The following is a 19,322-nucleotide window of genomic DNA, read 5'->3' as shown; positions in this document are numbered from 1 at the left end:
AAAAAAAAAAAGGAGACAGAAGGAGAAAAGGAAGACTGTTTTCCTAAATTAGTGATTAATATAGACCAGCACTTGAATGAGGCCTTAACCCTACTCATCCATACAATCACATAGGTCAAACAGCATAGCCACACACAATCAACCATAAAGAATAATCCATGGACAGGCAGTCATGTCGTCAATAAGTATAAGTCGTCATTTACCAAACCATAGAAAAAATAATATAGACAAATAATTCAGAGGCAACACCCAACATAAGGGCTCATCAGGAGAATACACTGGCCTATATAGGGTTTCGCCACTCTAAATTCCCTACCCAGCACAGTGTTGTGGCTACCACAGAATATCCATGGCATCCCCGCGTCAGGTATCACCCCCAAAATACATGTCTATGAAAAAAAAACAGCAAATGTAAAACAACCAAGTAAAACCAAAACAAGCTTATCCTGTTAATATATCCCTCCCTTTAGCAACAATAGGTAAACTAAATATTAAAAATTTTACCAAATCACAAATATTAACACATTGCAAAAAACCTGAATGAACTAAACAATTATATAATTCATCTTTACCATGTGGCTAATTTTTTAAAAATTCCGCTCAAATAGAAACACAATTCAAAATAAATGGCGCTGTGACAACATTTCTCGAACCTCCGAAATTAGTCAAAAAATTTCTTTAAGTATTTCTAGATAATTCTTTTGATATTTATTTAAAAGTTCGTTATAATGAAAACTAAATTTTTTAAATTGCCAAGTTAATATTCCCTGTGTCCCGGTCGTTATCTGTGTCCCGGTGTCCCTTCTTTTTAGTTTTTTTTTTTGGTTTTTACCTTTTTTTTAGCTTTGATCCGTGAAGAGCCTCGAGTGATTTTTTGTTTGCCATTGTGCACTCGTCCCAAACAATAAGTTTGCATTGCTGCAATACTTTACACATCCCAGATGATTTGGAAATGTTGCACGTGGGAGTTTCTGTAGATTGCATATTCAGAGTCAATTTCAAAGCGGAATGAGCATAAATAGAAAATAGATAAATATCTTTTTTGGGGTTGGTAAATTTATTTTCTCTTTTTTTGTAGTTTTCTTTTTCGTTTTTAATTCTTTTTTCTGTTTTAGTTTTAACACAATGCAACTTTGGTCCTTATATATATGACATTGACTGACATCATTTATGATGAACTATACCGATCCTTTATGTAAATTTGTGAATTTATACAAATGTTTTTTTTTTATAATTAAAAAGAAAACAAGATGCCGTATATGCAGAATATCGTGTATGTAGTCATTTTTCTTAATTTTCAAGCTAATCACATAATAGATAGTTTTTAGATGCCTCAGAACAGTGAGGATCTCACTGTTCTGGAGAACAGTGAGGTATTGAATTCATTATTGAACATGTAATTACTGTTGAAAATTTTAACACAATGCAACTTTGATCATTATATATATGAGATTGACTGACATCATTTATGATGAGCTATACGGATCCTTCATGTAAATTTGTGCAAATGTTCGTTTTTTATCATTAAAAAGAAAAAAGATGCCGTATATGGAGAATATCGTGTGTGTGGTCATTTTTCTTAAATTTTCAAGCTAATCACATAATACATAGTTTTTAGATGCCTCAGCACAGTGAGAAGCTCTCCTTCCTTTTTGAAGCAGAAGGATTCGAGTTCAAACTAGCGTCTGGTAACGATTAGTTTAGTTACCGCAGCACGGTGGCTTTGAAACTCTCTTTTAAATTCGAAAGATGCTTATTCAAGACACTTTGTAGAATTGTATGTCATCAAATTGTCTGTTTTTCATTCAGTTAATTAACTTGCAAGAGCTGAATGGATAAAGTTCCGCTTCCTAAACCAAAAGGCTGTAGGTTCGAATTCTCGTCTTGCAAGAAGACGAATATTCAAACATTGATTTGAATGAGCTGAAAAAGTGCTTTTTATATTTTTTTTTTTTTTCTCTACATAGTGTGAAGGCACCCCATTACAGATTTATTTGATTTCCTAATTTTGTGTTTGCACGCAGTAGACTTTCGGACTTATTTTTTCAACATTGTTGATAGGCTCAGTAATTATGCATTTGGAGATGTTAGACCACCCCCCAACCATCAGGGCAAGGGCTTCAAGTTGGGCAGTTCGTTCATCGTTTACAGCTAAAAACACTCTCGAATTTCCCCAGTTTACATAATTATTGCTTTAAATTGTGAGATTTCCTCTTTGTTTAAAATAGTCCAAAGAATATGTAACACTGCCTCACAGGTTGACAAACCCCTCAGAACCCTGGGGCAAGGGTTGTAAGTGATACCCTGGGAGTATATAAGGTTGTTTAGGGATTAGGTGGTAGTATAAACTTTAGTTGGGGCTAATTTTGTTTGAAATTGGAAGCTATACCGCAGTTTTTAAAGTCAAAAGTGATTTGAGGCTGACCACCTGCCCCCGATACCCATGATTTACCGGAACGAACAAATTAAAATGAATAATTACATTAAACATACATATAACTGAAATTTTTTCGGTAAGTAGATGAATTATTAAAATAATTGAATCAAATGTTAAATTTGAATTATTAAACAGAAAACAGAATAAGAAGACAGAATACTGAAAATGAATAACAGAATCCATCCCTTCTGCTAAAACCTCACTAAAAATCCCATCTGCTGAAACCAAAAAAATAAGAGGAGGACAGCCATCCCTTCTGCTGAAACCGCACTAAAAATTATTTCTTTTTATTGCTTATTGTCTCCTTTTGATGCTTTTTTAGAAAAGCAGTTCATATTACTTTCTTCCGTTCCATGTTTTTCTAAATATGGGAACAAATTGGAGGACGAACACACTGATGGGTGTCATCTAAAAATTTAATTAGAGAATTCTAGCTATCAGGGATAATAACTAGTACGGTATTAATATCCTATACGAATTGTATTTTCATTCGTAGTTGAAAAGTTTAATAGTGAAAAATCGTGTCTACCCTAAACTTTCTAGATTGGAAGGCACAAATGAGTTTTGTTTGTGGATAAAGGGAAAGGGGCAATTGTAAAACAGGGTCTTATAAGTTGATCTGGGACTTCAAGAAGTTCAAATATTCGGAGTTTTAGGGTTGTCTAGCCTAAACTTCCGCTCCTGTATTCGTCCCTATATATGTCCTGAAAGCAGTTTTACCCATGTTGCAGCAGGTGGTGGGACCATTACAACAAAAAGAAACAACACTTTTAATAGCGGTCTATTTAAAAGGGTAAAACTAAATTTGGTGAAACTCATATATTTAAAATCAACATTAAAATGTGATTCTCTTATGTAACTATTAGTATCAAAACTCCGTTTTTTAGAGTTTCGGTTACTATTGAGCCAGGTCGCTCCTTACTACAGTTCGTTACCACGAATTATTTGATCGAATAAAACAAAATAAAGTCACGTGGTTAGTATGTATTTACCATTATCACAATTATTCGGATTTTTCAAGATAATAATCTTGTTATTAGAGGTGTCACACATCAATTTATATTAAGAAGAACCAGTTTTTCGAATATGTTTATAAAATCTGTCAAATTTTGACATTTTTTCCTTGTTCTGTCATAGTTTGAATAAGTTGGCGGTAGTAACTTTTACACACTATGCAAAAACTAATTGCCATGCAAAAGGAAATTCATAGTCTTGGCTCGCACTGGTATTATTGGAGAGGGACTAGAGCTAAATTCCTCCCCATAATAAATCATATAAACACACCTCCCTCTCACCCAAAGAATCTACAATATACAGTTACCCCGTATTTTTCTGCACTGATGTACCCAAATATTTTGTTTTTTGTAGGGCTCTCTCCAGAAAGATATTGTACCACTTCTTGTTTTCAATGAATCTCGGTTCTTAACCGCAGCGACATGCAACGTCAATTGTAAAAGTCCCCGGTATCTTTTCACCTGAAACTAGTTTCATTTAGGAGAATATAGCCTGTATTTTCAAATATATATAAGGACTTCTTTATTTTATATTATTAGTTGAATATTTTTGTCGAAGTTGGTTGTTCTCCAAAAAATTGCTAATAATGAAATATGTGAGTAGCCTATTCCTGTCATTTTAAATTGTAGATTAGTTTTTGTTAGTAGTTTTGTAGCAAACCTGAAATTCATGAAATTCATTTTCGAAAAATTTGATATCAATTATTTTGAAGCACAATGGTTTAGTACTATAGAAAAAACCATTACTATACGAAAGCTGAAATTGTTATGAATATTTAAGATTTGAACAAAAACGATAATTGAACTTATCTTGATGCAAATAAATCTTGTCAAAGAAATGCCTTAATTTATTAAAATCAAGTGTAGTTTTATTTCATTTACCGCGGATCAGTTAACTAATAAGTTTAATTTTACTTTACTTTATAATTTTTTTATGTATTTTTTTTTTGTTTTCAATAATGACCAAATGTCCGTTTATTTGGATTTTAAAACTTTACTTTTATCCCAGGAGTTTCGAACTTTGTCTTTCAATTTCTATTTGTTTCACCAAGCTCTTTGAAATATTTGAATGTTTGGAATTTTTCAAATTAAAATGCTTTACTGATTTCTCTTTAGTATGGCAACATCAATTTCATTACAAGGCTTTTTTTTTTTTTTTTCACTTCTTGTAATTTAATTTGGAAAGATAAAATCGACGATTCTGTTAAAGAAGGACATTTGAATGATATTTCATTTCATCTTCTTCCCTATTGATATTCAGTACACTATTGACACATTTTATTCTAAATCTGAGATCGGATTAGATGGGTGGTAAAACTTATGCAAGAATAAGCTTTATAAATATTTAGATGCATAATTGATATTCCTGTTGAATTCGGCATTTGAACTTACAAATGATTACATAACATTCACATTGAACTTTGCTCTTGAGGTTTCTTGTTATTCTTCGTGTCTTTGCAGCATTAGTAGAATACAGATCGCCAAAAGATATATATGCAATTTTACATACCGATCTATATCAATATAAATCCTTTTTTTCTAGATTCCGCTTGTTGCCCTTTATGTCACAGCGGTATTAGCCAAACCAAATAATGCAAAGGAATCAGTTATTGATTTTCAAGATATGAAAAGAGGGTTAACAACTACCAGAGGTGATCTATCCTTTGACAATCCTAGTTACAGGCTGAGAAGAGAAGCATCTGAATTGGAAGCTCCTGTCGAAGAAGATCTGAAAGGAGCAGAAACTCATCACTATAGTTATTATCCTTACCGTTCATATGGTCATTACTACCCTTCATATGGTTATGCATATCCATCATATGGATACGCACCGTACAGCTATGGTTACAGACGGTATTGGGGCTAGAGAGAAGGAAGTTTTTAAGCTACAAAAGTTTTGTACCTAATTTATTTTTAAATTAAATGTTTTTTCCCCTACTTAGTATTATTATAGCTATTTATTGTATTTTAAATTATTAGCATTAGAGCTGTGTCTCTTTTTGCACATCAGATTTATAGAAAGAAAGTACTGTTTTCAAATTAGTATAAAAAGCAACAACAAAAACGAAATAAAAAAATTTATTACATAGGTCATATCTAGCTTTTCCAACACTACAAGCAAAATTAAACAAAAACATCTTCTGTCCATTGCACATCCTCCCTGGAAAGACTTGTAAAGAAATTCTAGCTAGATATATCTACCTAGCTTTGGATAAAGAAGCTGCTAAATTCGTCCTTGCAATTTACATGCATTTGGTCCCAGCACAAGCCATAAACAATATTAAACTCCAATCCAAGGCTTTCAGAGACTATATTCTAGCGTTGCCTTAGTAAAATATTCTTCCCCTTCAATGAACTCAATAAACATAATTTCCAAAAAGAGGATTCCAAAATAAATTAAAGAGCTCTAGTAAAACCTAGAAATTAAGACGAATAATCACATTAAACATGAATATAACTGAAACTTTTTTGACTAAATAGATGAATTGACAAAATGAAACTAAAATGAACAATGTATTCAAACTTAAAGTTAATAAAGAATAGCGTGAATAAGAGGAGGACAGCCATCCCTTCTTCTGAAACCGAATTAAAAAGTTGTTTCTATTTATTGCTTTTCGTCTCCTTTTCAGTGCCTTTTCTAGAAAAGTAGTCCATATTACTTCCTTCTTTTCCATGTTTTTCTGAATATGGGACAAAATTGGAGTACGAACACACTGATGGGTGTCATCTAAAAATTTTAATTAGAGAATTCTAGCTATCAGGGATAGTAACTAGTAGCGTATTAATTTCCTATACGAATTGTATTTTCATTCGTAGTTGAAAGGTTTAATAGTGAAAAATTGTGTCTACCCTAAAATTTCTAGATTGTAAGCCACATATGACTTTCGTTTGTGGGTAAAAGAAGGGGGGCAATTGTAAAACAGGGTCTGATAAGTTGGTCTGGGACTTCAAGAAGTTCAGATATTTGGAGTTTTAGGGTTTTCTAGCTAAACTTCCTCTCCTCCTGTATTCATCCCTATAAGATAGATAAGATTTATTTGCAAAAAAGCCTGCAGGCCATAGCAAACACGTACAACTTTAAACAAACACCTAACTACAAACAACTTAAACATGCAAACAAATTTGCAAACAACTTAAACAAGCAAACTAACTTTCAAACACTTTATGAATTCAGAAACACCCGTAAATAAACTCTTACCGAGCTAACTCCTCAAACATGATTCCCTATGCTTAATCCCTAAACGAAGAAACTTACACAACTGCTTAATAGCATATCCATTCCTCTCAGCCATTCTTTCCTTTAACCAGCATTCACTCCCCAACACTCGTCCAAAACATTTCTTCCGCAACTCAGACAGCTCTTCACACTCGGTTACAAAATGAACTAAATTTTCATTCCCCCCGCCACACATAAGGCAAAAGTAGGGGCCTGCCTCCTGCCTAAACTTTCCCAAATATTTCCTTCTGATACCTAAATCTAAACTATCTCCTCTTAGCAACAACAAATTCTTCAAGTCCTCTCTACTCAACCAAAATTTAAAATAAACTTCCTCTCCCAGACACTCTTCAGCTTGGGAGTAAAACCTCAAAGACACCGATTGGTCCTTTTGAGTTTGTCACTCTTGGATTTCTTGGTCGTTTAGGATTCGCTGAACTTCCTTCCATACTGAAAAACTTCCATCCACTCGTCCTTTACCTTCATTCCACATCTCTGAAAGGCCTGAAATGTCCAGTATTTTCTTGACCTGATTTGGCCATGAATCCCGTTCACCGTCCTTCAAACTCTCCAAATACGCTGACTTAAGAAGCCGAACTCTAGGTAGTCTAATTATTTTCTCCCAATATTTTACAATTTTAACCGATCTACCACTCCTTAAAGTAAAAAGCCCCAAATCTCCTTTCAATACCACTGAACTAAATGAATCCTTCAAGCCTAACATTCTCTTAAAATATCTTCGTTGAACTACTTCTAAATTAGCGGCTTTAGCGAAACCCCAAACCTCCGACCCCCAATATAGACTAGTAACTAGTATTGTCTGGAACACCCTTTTCTGAATCCTCATGTCAGCTAGCTGACCTAAATTACTTCTCAACCGCATATTTGTTAACCTTTTATCCCTTAAATTACAATCTTCCACATGCCTAGACATCCCCTTTAGTGCACTAAACTTAACCCCCAGATAAACAAACTCCTCTTTAACCTCCAGCCTCACTCTTCCAAAATTAAAAACAACCTAAGAATCAACCTCTCCCTTACTCCTAAATACTAGTACTACTGACTTCTTAGCATTTAACTCCAAATCCTTCTTTTCTAAGTAATCTTTTATTAAATCTAATTGCTTCTGAAGATTCTCCCTACTATCCGCCACTACTACTATATCATCCGCAAATAACATACATGATAGCCTGAACCAATCCAAAGATACAGATGGGGCTCCATTATTTTTCATAAAACTGTCTAAATCATTAACAAACAAGGAGAAAAGCTTTGGGGATAAAGTACATCCTTGTTTCACACCCAAATGAGACGTGACCAGTCTAGAAAACTTCCCCATCATCTTTACAACAAACTTCACCCTCCGATACAAAGCTGCTATTATCGCTACACAACAAGACGGCAAGCCTATTTCTAGCAGGCTTTCAATTAACAACCTCCAATTTACCGAGTCAAACCCACTTTTCAGGTCTAAAATGGCTACGTATAGCCGACCATTTTTTCCTCTAGCATATTTCCGTCTCAATATTTCCAAAGTAAAAATATGGTTAACAGTGCTGAATATCGATCTGAATCCCGCTTGTACCGGACTCAGTATTTCCTCTTTATCTAACCAATCTCTTAGCCTAAATTCCAAAATCTTACAAAATAGTTTACTTATCACATTCCCCACAAAAACAGACCTAAAATTTTCATGTAACATTTTATTGCCTTTCTTAAAAAGAGGCACTGCTACCGAAATGTCCCACGAGTGAGGCCAATAAGCTTTCTCCACTACAAACGAGAAAATCAAGGCCAATATAGACATTATAGTTGTCCTTCCCAACCTCAGGACCTTTGTAGATATACCATCTATTCCTGGACACGAGTTACCCTTCATCTTTTTCAATTGATCCTAAATTTCTTCTTCAGATACAGGCCTAATTAAATCGTAGTCATTCTGCCTTAAAGGGTAATTCACCCTCCCTAACTCACTATCATTTGACCCATTCAAATCATTCGTCCTGACATGTTCAGACTCCCTCTTTTCAAAATAATCTGGCCACGTTTCAACTGGCGTCACATCTCTTCTTATTCCCAGGCCCTGGATTGAACATTTCACTACCGACCAAAATTCTCTAGGGTTTTTCTCACTGTTAGCTCTCTTAATTTCTTCATTAATCTCCTTTTGCCTCTCTCTCTTTTTAAGTCTTTTAACCATATTATAATTTGACCTTGCTTTCCTATATTCAGATAGCCTGCAGAAGTTTAATTCCTGATCCAATGGGTCCGTTGCTTTAAGTAGCCTAAAACTCCTAATTACCACTTCCCTTTTCTGTCTACATTCCTCATCGGAAAAACCCTCATCTTTTTTGGCCGTCCGTCTTCTATTCTGCACTAAAGGCCTGATGTTCTCATAGATTCTATCTATAATTACCGAAACCGCTTGATCCATTTCAGCTGGTCCTGAAAAATTCAAAATCGAGTTGCAATCATTTTGAAATTCCTCACTTTCTAGTTTCTTTTTAACCAGTTCTTCTTTCTCCTTGACTATCCAAACTGGTTTTCCTATTCTTACCTCACGCGTAGACCATTCTTTTACCCTTTCAGACCGTCGAATACACCCTCTCAGCTGAAGACTCACTGTCAAATGGTCAGAACCGACCAACTCTAGGACCCTGAGGTCTATCGCCTGGAGCCAGAGAGATAAACGACATAAAATATAATCAATTAAGCTCGGGCAAGACCCACTATAACATGTAAAATCACCCTTACTAAAGTCTCCTCCCCATCTCCCGTTCATAAATAGTAAGCCTTCCTTTTTACAAAAATCTATTAGATTCCTTCCCCATCTATTGATTTTCCGAAACCTATCCCTACTTTTCCTGATAGGAAAAACATATTCACAATCATTTTCCAAACAAACATTCTGCCCTGGTACATTTACAAGGGGTTCACCAACCTGTAGCTCAACCTTTTCACTAGTATATGCATTGAAATTCCCTAAAAAAACAAAATTACGGCAAGAGAACAATCTTTTATACTTCTGCGTTTCATTTTCCATCAATTCCGATGTATCTTCACGACTGTAGGAACTACTACTCGGAGGCAAAGATACAACACACACAACAAGTTGAACATTTTTAACGGACAATAACAACCATAATAGATTTTCAGATTCACTTTCTAGCCTACGACATAAATTAAATACTCCATTCCTTATAAGCGTGGAAACTCCTCCATAATATATACCGTTAGCAGAGGCCTTTCTCCTACACTCAAAAGCCTCAAATCTTCACATGACAAAAAATCATCTAGAGAATTCCACGTCTCCACAAGACAAACAACATCGCAACTCTCACAGCCTGCTGATGAACTCGACTTCAATAGATTGTCTAGCTTCTCCCTACTATAACCTTGCAAATTCCAAACTACAAAACTTATACACGAATCACTATGGTGATTAATACGTACTACCCTTTCACTAGAATTTTCACTATGGCCCCCCGTTTCCTATTCATCGCCAACAGTTACTATATTCCCTTAACTCGGCTGTTCTCCTGACACACTTTCACCATCTCTTGCCCTCACCTCAAGCACTCCCACTAATCGTGACTTTCTGATAGGCTGATTTTGATCATCACTTGGACTTATTATCCTAGCATGGTCGCGTTTGGCCTGTGGTTCAGGCATCCTGGGCCTCTTCAAAGCAACCGTATTTTTCAGTGTAATAAATGCCGTTGTGGTTCGAGTTTCCGTGTTTGGATCATCCAATTCATTTTCATCGGCTGAAAAATATCCTTGCAAGCTACCTGTAGATGCTGACCTCCTACGCGTTGAAGTCTCATGGTCAAGGGACTGACGGCTCTGACCTTGAAACTTTCCCAGAGCTATCGGGACCATATCTCTAACACTTGGACCGCTTACTTCAATTATTTTCTCATCCTGTAAATCATACTTCAAGATCTTGTCCTGTAATATTTGCCTCGCCCCCCTTAATTTAGCAGGCATATTTTTTTTTACCTAGCCTCCGCTAGAAGTGGTTTTAGCTTCTCTCGAGCAATGCGCTCTCTTTCCGTGTAATCAGGGGAGATATTCAACTTATGACGGCTAAACCTAACCCCCCCCCCCCTCAGCGTAAGTGCCAGGTTAGAATATTCGGAAATACCTTTTCAACCAAATCATTTTTTGACGTAACAAAATTACAGAATTCAGGTGGCAGTTGTATTAAGAATATGTTTATAAATAAAAAATAAGGTTGCCTCTAACTTGGCTGAGTTTTGACGTGGCAAATCAAATGTATGGGAATTCAATATCTAATTTACTTTACGCAAAAATTATATTTCAATGGTGAGAGTTAGCTAGATAAAAATACAATTTCAAACCAATTTATTCATTTTTGCAAAATTACATTGATAACTGTATAGCCTCCGAAAGCTTTTAACTTTTAAAATTGCAAATATATTGAAGGTCAATCTATGTTAAAATAAAAAGGACATTTATCTGATAAAAAAGGGGCACAGGCCTCAATATCCCTTACAACTTCAATTTAAAGATGTCCTAGAAGTAACAGCTGCTAGAACTGTCTCAGGCAGGATAGAACTCTGATACATAGAAGGGCCTAACATTGGCAATTCATCAATCAAAAATGACGGGACGTTCGCAGTGCCTAAGACCCCTCAGAATGTGTTATGGCATCATACTACTATTATATGCCTCTAAAAAACCGAGTGATGAAATTACTATAGCAATTGTCGATTCTACTTTATCTAAATCACTCCATTCAATTTATATCATTTTCTATCTATTTTACCTCATTTTCACACCAAATATTGAACATTTTGAACATTTTCCATCCCTAAATTAAAAATGAAAACAGGTCCGGAAATCAAATTTGGTTTCATTTTTATACTTTTCACAGAGGCCCCACCTAGATAACCCATTCAGTTCACTCCCTTTTCAATTGAATTGCTACCATTTTTGATAAAAATTAAATATCCATTTAATCTCACTTATATTCTATAAGTGTTCATATTGTCGAATACCATATTGTTTTGCGTCTTACTGTTATCTTTTTCAGATTTCTCTAACACAACAATTATTTTAGTTGTATTATAGTGTTTACTAACTATCCTCCATGTTAATTGTTTATCCGTTTTATTATCATGCCCTTTCCTAATCCAGCTTTTAATTGTTCCACCTTCTTCGTTAATTCAGCTTCTAATTGAGTCGCTATGGGTAAACTGGGATGTAATATTACATATTTCTAATTTAATTTCATATTCTTAATTTCATTTTATATTGGTAATGAAAGGGAATTATAAAATATGACCGTAATAGATTGTTTTTCCTTGGTGGGGTTAGGAAAAGATTATTTAGAATTATCTTCATTATAGTAAATAACTAGGATCCTTCCCCTCCATATATTTATTAGTGATTAAACAGGTTGTAGCACCTCGGGAAAAACAGTGTGGCACTTGTACCCCTACAAATAGTACACTTATCGTACCCTCACTGGTTATATTAGTGCGGAAAGAACTTGTAGAACCCATGTGACCACTTGACAGCGTTACTATACTCTTGCAGAGGCCAGTGATGACCTTAGATTGCAAATACATAAAAAACTAGTTCTTTTTAACTGAAAGTAAGGAGCGACATTAAAACTTAAAACGAACAGAGATTACTCCGTATATGAAATGGGTTGTCCCCTCCGCAATCCCTCGCTCTTTACGCTAAAGCTTTTAATTGTTTTAAAAAACAGAATTGTGGCAAAGAGACAAACTTTAGCGTAAAGAGCGAGGGATTGCGGAGGGGACAACCCATTTCATATACGGAGTAATTTCTGTTCGTTTTAAGTTTTAATGTCGCTCCTTACTTTCAGTTAAAAAAACTAGTTTTTTTTATGTAATTTCTGAACGTTTTTGAATTAATGCATGTTTGATTTTGGTTCTCCACACATCAATTATTAAAATGAAATTTGCATATTAATTCCTTTTTTGGCTAAATGGCTTTCTCTTAGTTTTGATCAGACGATTTTGAGAAATAAAGGGTGGGGAAAGAGGCCTAGTTGCCCTGCAATTTTTCGGTTACATAAAAAGGCAACTATAAATTTTAATTTTTAACGAATGTTTTTATTAGTAAAAAATATACGTAACTTAAGAATTAACTTAAATAACCAACTTTTATATTCTTAAATTTTTATTATGTATATGAGGGGGTTTGCGCCCTCGTTAATACCTCGCTCTTTACACTCAATCGTAAGTTTTGTCCCAATTCTTTAAGAATGACCCCTGAATCAGAAAGGTCGTAGAATAAATAGTTGAAATTACTAAAAACACTATAGCATAAAGAGCGAGGTATTTATCTCCTCCTAAATACCTCGCTCTTTATGCTAAAGTTTTTTTTAGAACCCTTCATATGCGTAATAATCTCTGTTCGTTTTAAGTTTCAATGCTGCTCCTTACTTTCAATTGAAAACACTTTTCCATGTTTATTTTTTCATTTATTTTTTTACAGTAATTTTAGATAATCCTGCGCCCTTTTCATTGAATTTCTGTTCCCCTATGACATATTTCTCCAAGGAAAGATCCTCCCACATAACCCCCTCCCCTCAAACCCTCAACCCCAATCCCAAAACCAAAAAAATCCCCCTGAAAAGGTCTGTACATTTCCCAATAACCATTATTATATGTAAACACTGGTCGAAGTTTGTAACTTGCATTCCCTCCCCCAGGGACTGTGGGGGAGTAAGTCATTCCCAAAGACATAGTTATTATGGTTTTTGACTATGCAAAACAAAATGGCTATCTCAAAATTTTAATCTGTTGACATTGGAGAAAAAATGAGCGTGGGAGGGGGCCTAGGTGCCCTCTAATTTTTTTGGTCACTTAAAAAGGGCACTAGAACTTTTCATTTCCGTTAGAATGAGCCCTCTTGCGACATTCTAGGACCACTTGATCGACACGATGACCCCTGGGAAAAAAAACAAAAAAAACAAACAAATAAACAAGCACCCGTGATTTGTCTTCTGGAAAAAAAAACGATATTCCACAGTTTTTGTAGATAGGAGCTTGAAATTTTTGCTATAGGGTTCTCTCATACGCCGAATGCGATGGTGTGATTTTCGTTAAGATTCTATGACTTTTAGGGGTTGTTTCCTATTTTCCAAAATATGGCAAATTTTCTCAGGCTCGTAACTTTTAATGACAAAGATTAAATTTGATGAAACTTATATATTTAAAATCAGCATGAAAATTCGATTCTTTTGATGTACATTTTAGTATCAAAATTCCGTTTTGTAGAGTTTCGTTTACTATTGAGCCGGGTCGCTCCTTACTACAGTTTGTTACCACGAACTGTTTGATACTGGCGGTAGTAAGAAGAAATACACTATCTAAACACTGATAGTAAGACTAACTCGTGTTTTCCAAAGATTTGACCTAAGTTGTTAGTCTATAAAAAGTACCATATAAGGAAATTTTAGATAACAAAGCATTTTAAACTAATTTTTGTTTGGAGTTTGTTTAAGCCGATGATATACAACAACTATATTAGGAAAATTTTCTGGGCTTCGTCTAAAAGACAAGGCATTAGGAAAAAAAACACAACTAAAAATCCTACTAAATGCCGACCAGTAATTGGAATGTTGATAGTTTTTAACAAGAATAGGAAAAAGAATTGATATTACCATAACTAAATTTGACCATTTGAGGAATTACTTTGATATGAACTGAAATAATTTGTGTTAGTTGAACTTAGAATTTATGTCGGAAGGATCCAATAGAAAAACGTGGTCAATGTCTATCAGGCAAAGAGAAAACTTAATTGAGATAGATATTAACCCAAGAAAAATTGTTGCAATACAACAAAGAAAACATTTTCAGATTCGCATTTATACGGAATTCCCGGTAGGAGTATAAAAGCGAATCCACGGTAAGTTTAGTAACAGTTAGCATAAATAGCTATTGACTCTTGTAATGATCATACTTTCGTAAAAATTAACATGAAAGTAGTTAACTATTCAAATACAGTCACGAAAATATGAATTTATAGATATCAGTACCCAATGTGGTCAGCTTGGGTTAGAATTGAAATTTCAAAGATGGACGGTACGGTCCAGAGAAAAACAATAAAGCTAGGCTAAGTATCTATTCTTGTGGTAAATGTTCTCATAGGAGGAGATATTGGATATATTAGGGATATCCTATCCCAAAACGCGACTTCTATAATGATGGGGGATATGGAAATGGCTGGGCCGACTTATACCGGAAATGAGAAGCTTAAAATTGATTTTGTGGAAATATTTTAGAAAATATTTAACTTCAAAACACTTATACCAAATACGAGGTGCAAACAAGAAGGCATGAAGATGAGGCACACAATGTGTCATAGAAGAAGGAAAAAAAATTAACGCATTAGTACGAGCATCCATTATTTACGTGAATCAGACCAAGTCTAAACTTCTAGACAACATTGTTTTCATTAAAGGGATTCAAGTCGTCAAAAGAAGGATAATAAGAGAATAAAAGATAAAATTAAATTTAATATAAAGATTAATATCATTCGAAAATTATCCTTTTTGACACTGCAGCCAGCGACGTTTAATCATTTTCATTCGAAATCATTTTCGTTTATTCATTCGTAGTAGTTTCTGTTTGTTTTAGGTCTGAATTATTCTACGACTAGGTCTATGTTTCTTACGTGTGTTTTTTTTTTTTTTTTTTTTTTTTTTGCTTTAATATGACTTTCTTTTCTTTGAAAAATGTCTATTCTTGAACGTGTTCTTTCGTTTAAATTACCGCAGAATACGACTTTCGGTACGGAACCAATCTGCTAATTTTAGGTAGATGATGCCAAAGTACCGCGCAATTTCTGGATCATTATTTTAACAAAAAAATTCTGAACAAGTTAAACTGGATTTTCAAGACGAAGTGGCATGACAAAAAATAACGTAAGCATAAATGCTTTAGTTGTTTGACCTGCTGAAAATAGCTTTGCTTCAACACTATTGCGTTGATTAATAATTATCGACAATGTCCTGTTATGAGTGCACTGCTAAATTCCCCCCTCCCATTCTTAACTTCTGCTCTTTATGCTAAATTATTTTAGTAGTTTATAGTGATTTTTAATCCAATTCAACAGCTCTTGTTTTTGAACCGAAGTTCTTTAAGAATCGGAACAAAAATTGATACCTTAATGTAAAGATTGTGGGATGTAGGAGGGGGCAGCTCCCCTCACATACGGATTTTTGCTTATTTAGAGTTTTATTGTTGCTCCCTACTTTCAGTTGAGAAAATGTTTTGTTTTATTTAATATCTGACCGTTTCTCAAATCATGCCTAGATCTAAAAAAAAGAATTTATGTGGGCTACAGGTCCCATAAGCCCCAAGTTTCTCGATGTTACTTTGTATATATTAATAACGTTATAAATTAATATATAAAACCGTTTTTATTTAATTCAGTAAAACGTCAGTTTTTCAAAATTCAAAAATTTAGGGGAAAACTACGAGTCATAATATTTGAACAAGTTTTATAGATACTTTTTCCCGAACTTCAACCAAATATTTTTCGTTTAAGTTTCTGCCAAGTCTTACCCGAGAGATTAGCACACTATATACAAAATATTTTGTCCGTAGAGACCACGGTTTGAGTCCTGGTATCGCTCGTTGTTCTGTCAAGCAGTTCATGGTAACGAATATCAAACAGTTCGTGGTAACGAACTGTAGTAAGGAGCGACCCGGCTCAATAGAAACCAAAACTCTAAAAAATGGAATTTTGATACCAATAGATACATCAAAAGAATCGGATTTTGATGCTGATTTTAAATATATAAGTTTCATCAAGTTTAGTCTTACGTATCAAAAGTTATGAGCCTAAGAAAATTTGCGTTATTTTAGAAAATAGGGGAAAACACCCCCTAAAAGTCATAGAATCTTAACGAAATTTACATCATCAGATTCAGCGTATCAGAAAACCCTACTGTAGAAGTTTCAAGCTCCTATCTACAAAAATGTGGAATTTTGTATTTCTTGCCAGAAGGCAGATCACGGATGCGTGTTTATTTGTTTTTTTTTTCCCCAGGGGTAATCGTATCGACCCAGTTGTCCTAAAATGTTGCGAGAGGGCTCATTCTAACTGAAATGAAAAGTACTAATGCCCTTTTTAAGTGACCAAAAAATTGGAGGGCACCTAGGCCCCCTCCCACGCTAATTATTTTCCCAAAGTCAACGGATCAAAATTCTGAGATAGCCATTTTATTCAGCGTAGTCGAATAACCTTATAATGATGTCTTTGAAGACGAATTACTCCTCCACAGTCCCCGTGGGAGGGGCTACAAGTTACAAACTTTGACCAGTGCTTACATATAGTAATGGTTATTGGGAAGTGTACAGGCGTTTTTGGGAGGATTTTTTGGTTGGGGGAGAGGTTGAGAAGACGGGGATATACTGGGGGAGCTTTCCATCGAGGAATTTGTCATGGGGGAAGAAAATTTCCCTGAAGGGAGCGCAGGATTTACTAGCATTATTTAAAAAAAAACAATGAAAAAATAAATATGAAAACGTTTTTTCAGCTGGAAGTAAGGAGCAGCATTAAAACTTAAAATGAACAGAAATTATTACCCATATGAGGGGCTCACTTCCTCCTAATACCTCGCTCTTTACGCTAAAGTATTTTTAGTAATGTCAACTATTTATTCTACGGCTTTTGTGATTCAGGGGTCATTCTTAATGAATTGGGACAAAATTTAAGATTTGGTGTAAAGAGAAAGGTACTGACGAGGGGGCGAACCCTCTCATATGTGTAATAAAAACATGAGAATAAAAAATTCTTTACATAAGCTAATTTATAAGTTACGTATATCTTTTACTAATAAAAAGAGTCGTAAAAAATTAAAAGTTCTAGTTGCCTTTTTAATTAACCAAAAAATTGGAGGGCAACTAGGCTTCCTCCCCGCTCTTTTTTTCTCAAAATCATTCGATCAAAATTATGAGAAAGCCATTTAGCCAAAAAAAAAAAAATATGCAAATTCCTCTGCGGAGAGCCAAAATCAAAACATGTATTGATTCAAAAACGTTCAGAAATTAAATAAAAAAAACAAGTTTTTTCAACTGAAAGTAAGGAGCGACATTAAAACTTAAAACGAACAGAAATTACTTCGTATACGAAAGGGGCTGCTTCCTCATCAACGCCCCGCTCTTTACGCTAAAGTTTTTTACTGTTTTAAAAAGAAGAGTTGAGAGAAAGAGTCAAACTTTAGCGTAAAGAGCAGGGCGTTGATGAGGAAGCAGTCCATTTCGTATACGAAGTAATTTCTTTTCGTTTTAAGTTTTGATGTCGCTCCTTACTTTCAGTTGAAAAAACTTGTTTTTTTTATTTAATGTAGTAAGGAGCGACCCGGCTCAATAGCAACCAAAACTCTAAAAAATGGGGTTTTGATATTAATAGCTACATCAAAAGAATTGCATTTTAATGCTGATTTTAAATATATAAGTTTAATCAAGTTTAGTCTTACCCATCAAAAGTTACGAGCCTGAGAAAATTTGCGTTATTTTAAAAAATAAGGGAAAACAACCCCTAAAAGTGATAGAATCTGAACGAAAATCACACCATCAGATTCAGCGTATCAGAGAACCCTATTGTAGAAGTTTCAGGCTCCTATCTACAAAAATGTGGAATTTCGTATTTTTTGCCAGAAGACAAATCACGGGTGCGTGTTTATTTGTTTGCTTGTTTTTTTTTCCCAGGGGACATTGTATCGACCAAGTGGTCCTAGAATTTTGCAAGAGGGCTCATTCTAACGGAAATGAAAAGTTCTAGTGCCCTTTTTAAGTGACCAAAAAAATTGGAGGGCACCTAGGCCCCCTCCCACGCTTATTTTTTCTCCAAAGTCAACGGATCAAAATTTTGAGATAGCCATTTTGTTCCGCATAGTCAAAAACCATAATAACTATGTACTTGGGAATGACTTACTCCCCCAAAGTCCCTGGGGGAGGGGCTGCAAGTTACAAACTTCGGCCAGTGTTTACATATAATAATGGTTATTGGGAAGTGTACAGCGTTTTCAGGGGATTTTTTTGGTTTTGGGGGTGGGGTTGAGGGGAGGGAGCTATGTGGGAGGATATTTCCTTGGAGAAATATGTCATGGGGGAACAGAAATTCAATGAAAAGGGCGCAGGATTTTCTAAAATTACTATAAGAAAAAACAATGAAAAAATAAACATGGAAAAGTTTTTTCAATTGAAAGTAAGGAGTAACATTGAAACTTAAAACGAACAGAGATTATTACGCATATGAGGGGTTCTAAAAATACTTTAGCATAAAGAGCGAGGTATTTAGGAGGAGATAAATACCTCGCTCTTTATGCTATAGTATTTTTAGTAATTTCAACTATTTATTTTACGGCCTTTTGGATTCAGGGGTCATTCTTAAAGAATTGGGACAAAACTTACGATTTAGTGTAAAGAGCGAGGTATTAACGAGGGTACAAACCCCCTCATATACATAATAAAAATTTAAGAATATAAAAGTTTGATTCGTAATCTAATTCTTAAGTTACGTATATTTTTTACTAATAAAAATATTCGTTAAAAATTAAAATTTATAGTTGCCTTTTTATGTAACCGAAAAATTGCAGGGCAACTTAGCTTTCCCCACCCCTTGTCATTTTTAATTGTAG

General features: G+C 34.7%; 1 long non-coding RNA gene across 1 annotated transcript; it reads left to right on the top strand.

The window, feature by feature from the left end:
• Positions 1-3,933: 3,933 nt before the first annotated feature.
• On the top strand, positions 3,934-5,388 carry LOC136035812 (uncharacterized). The gene is made up of 2 exons (XR_010619513.1): positions 3,934-4,046; positions 4,994-5,388. It is a non-coding gene; the product is annotated as an uncharacterized LOC136035812 (long non-coding RNA).
• Positions 5,389-19,322: the final 13,934 nt, after the last annotated feature.

Source organism: Artemia franciscana, chromosome 14, assembly GCF_032884065.1.
Source record: "Artemia franciscana chromosome 14, ASM3288406v1, whole genome shotgun sequence".
Lineage (NCBI taxonomy): Eukaryota > Metazoa > Arthropoda > Branchiopoda > Anostraca > Artemiidae > Artemia > Artemia franciscana.
Note: the sequence above shows the minus strand (reverse complement) of the source record. Positions and strands in the feature narration are given on the sequence as shown.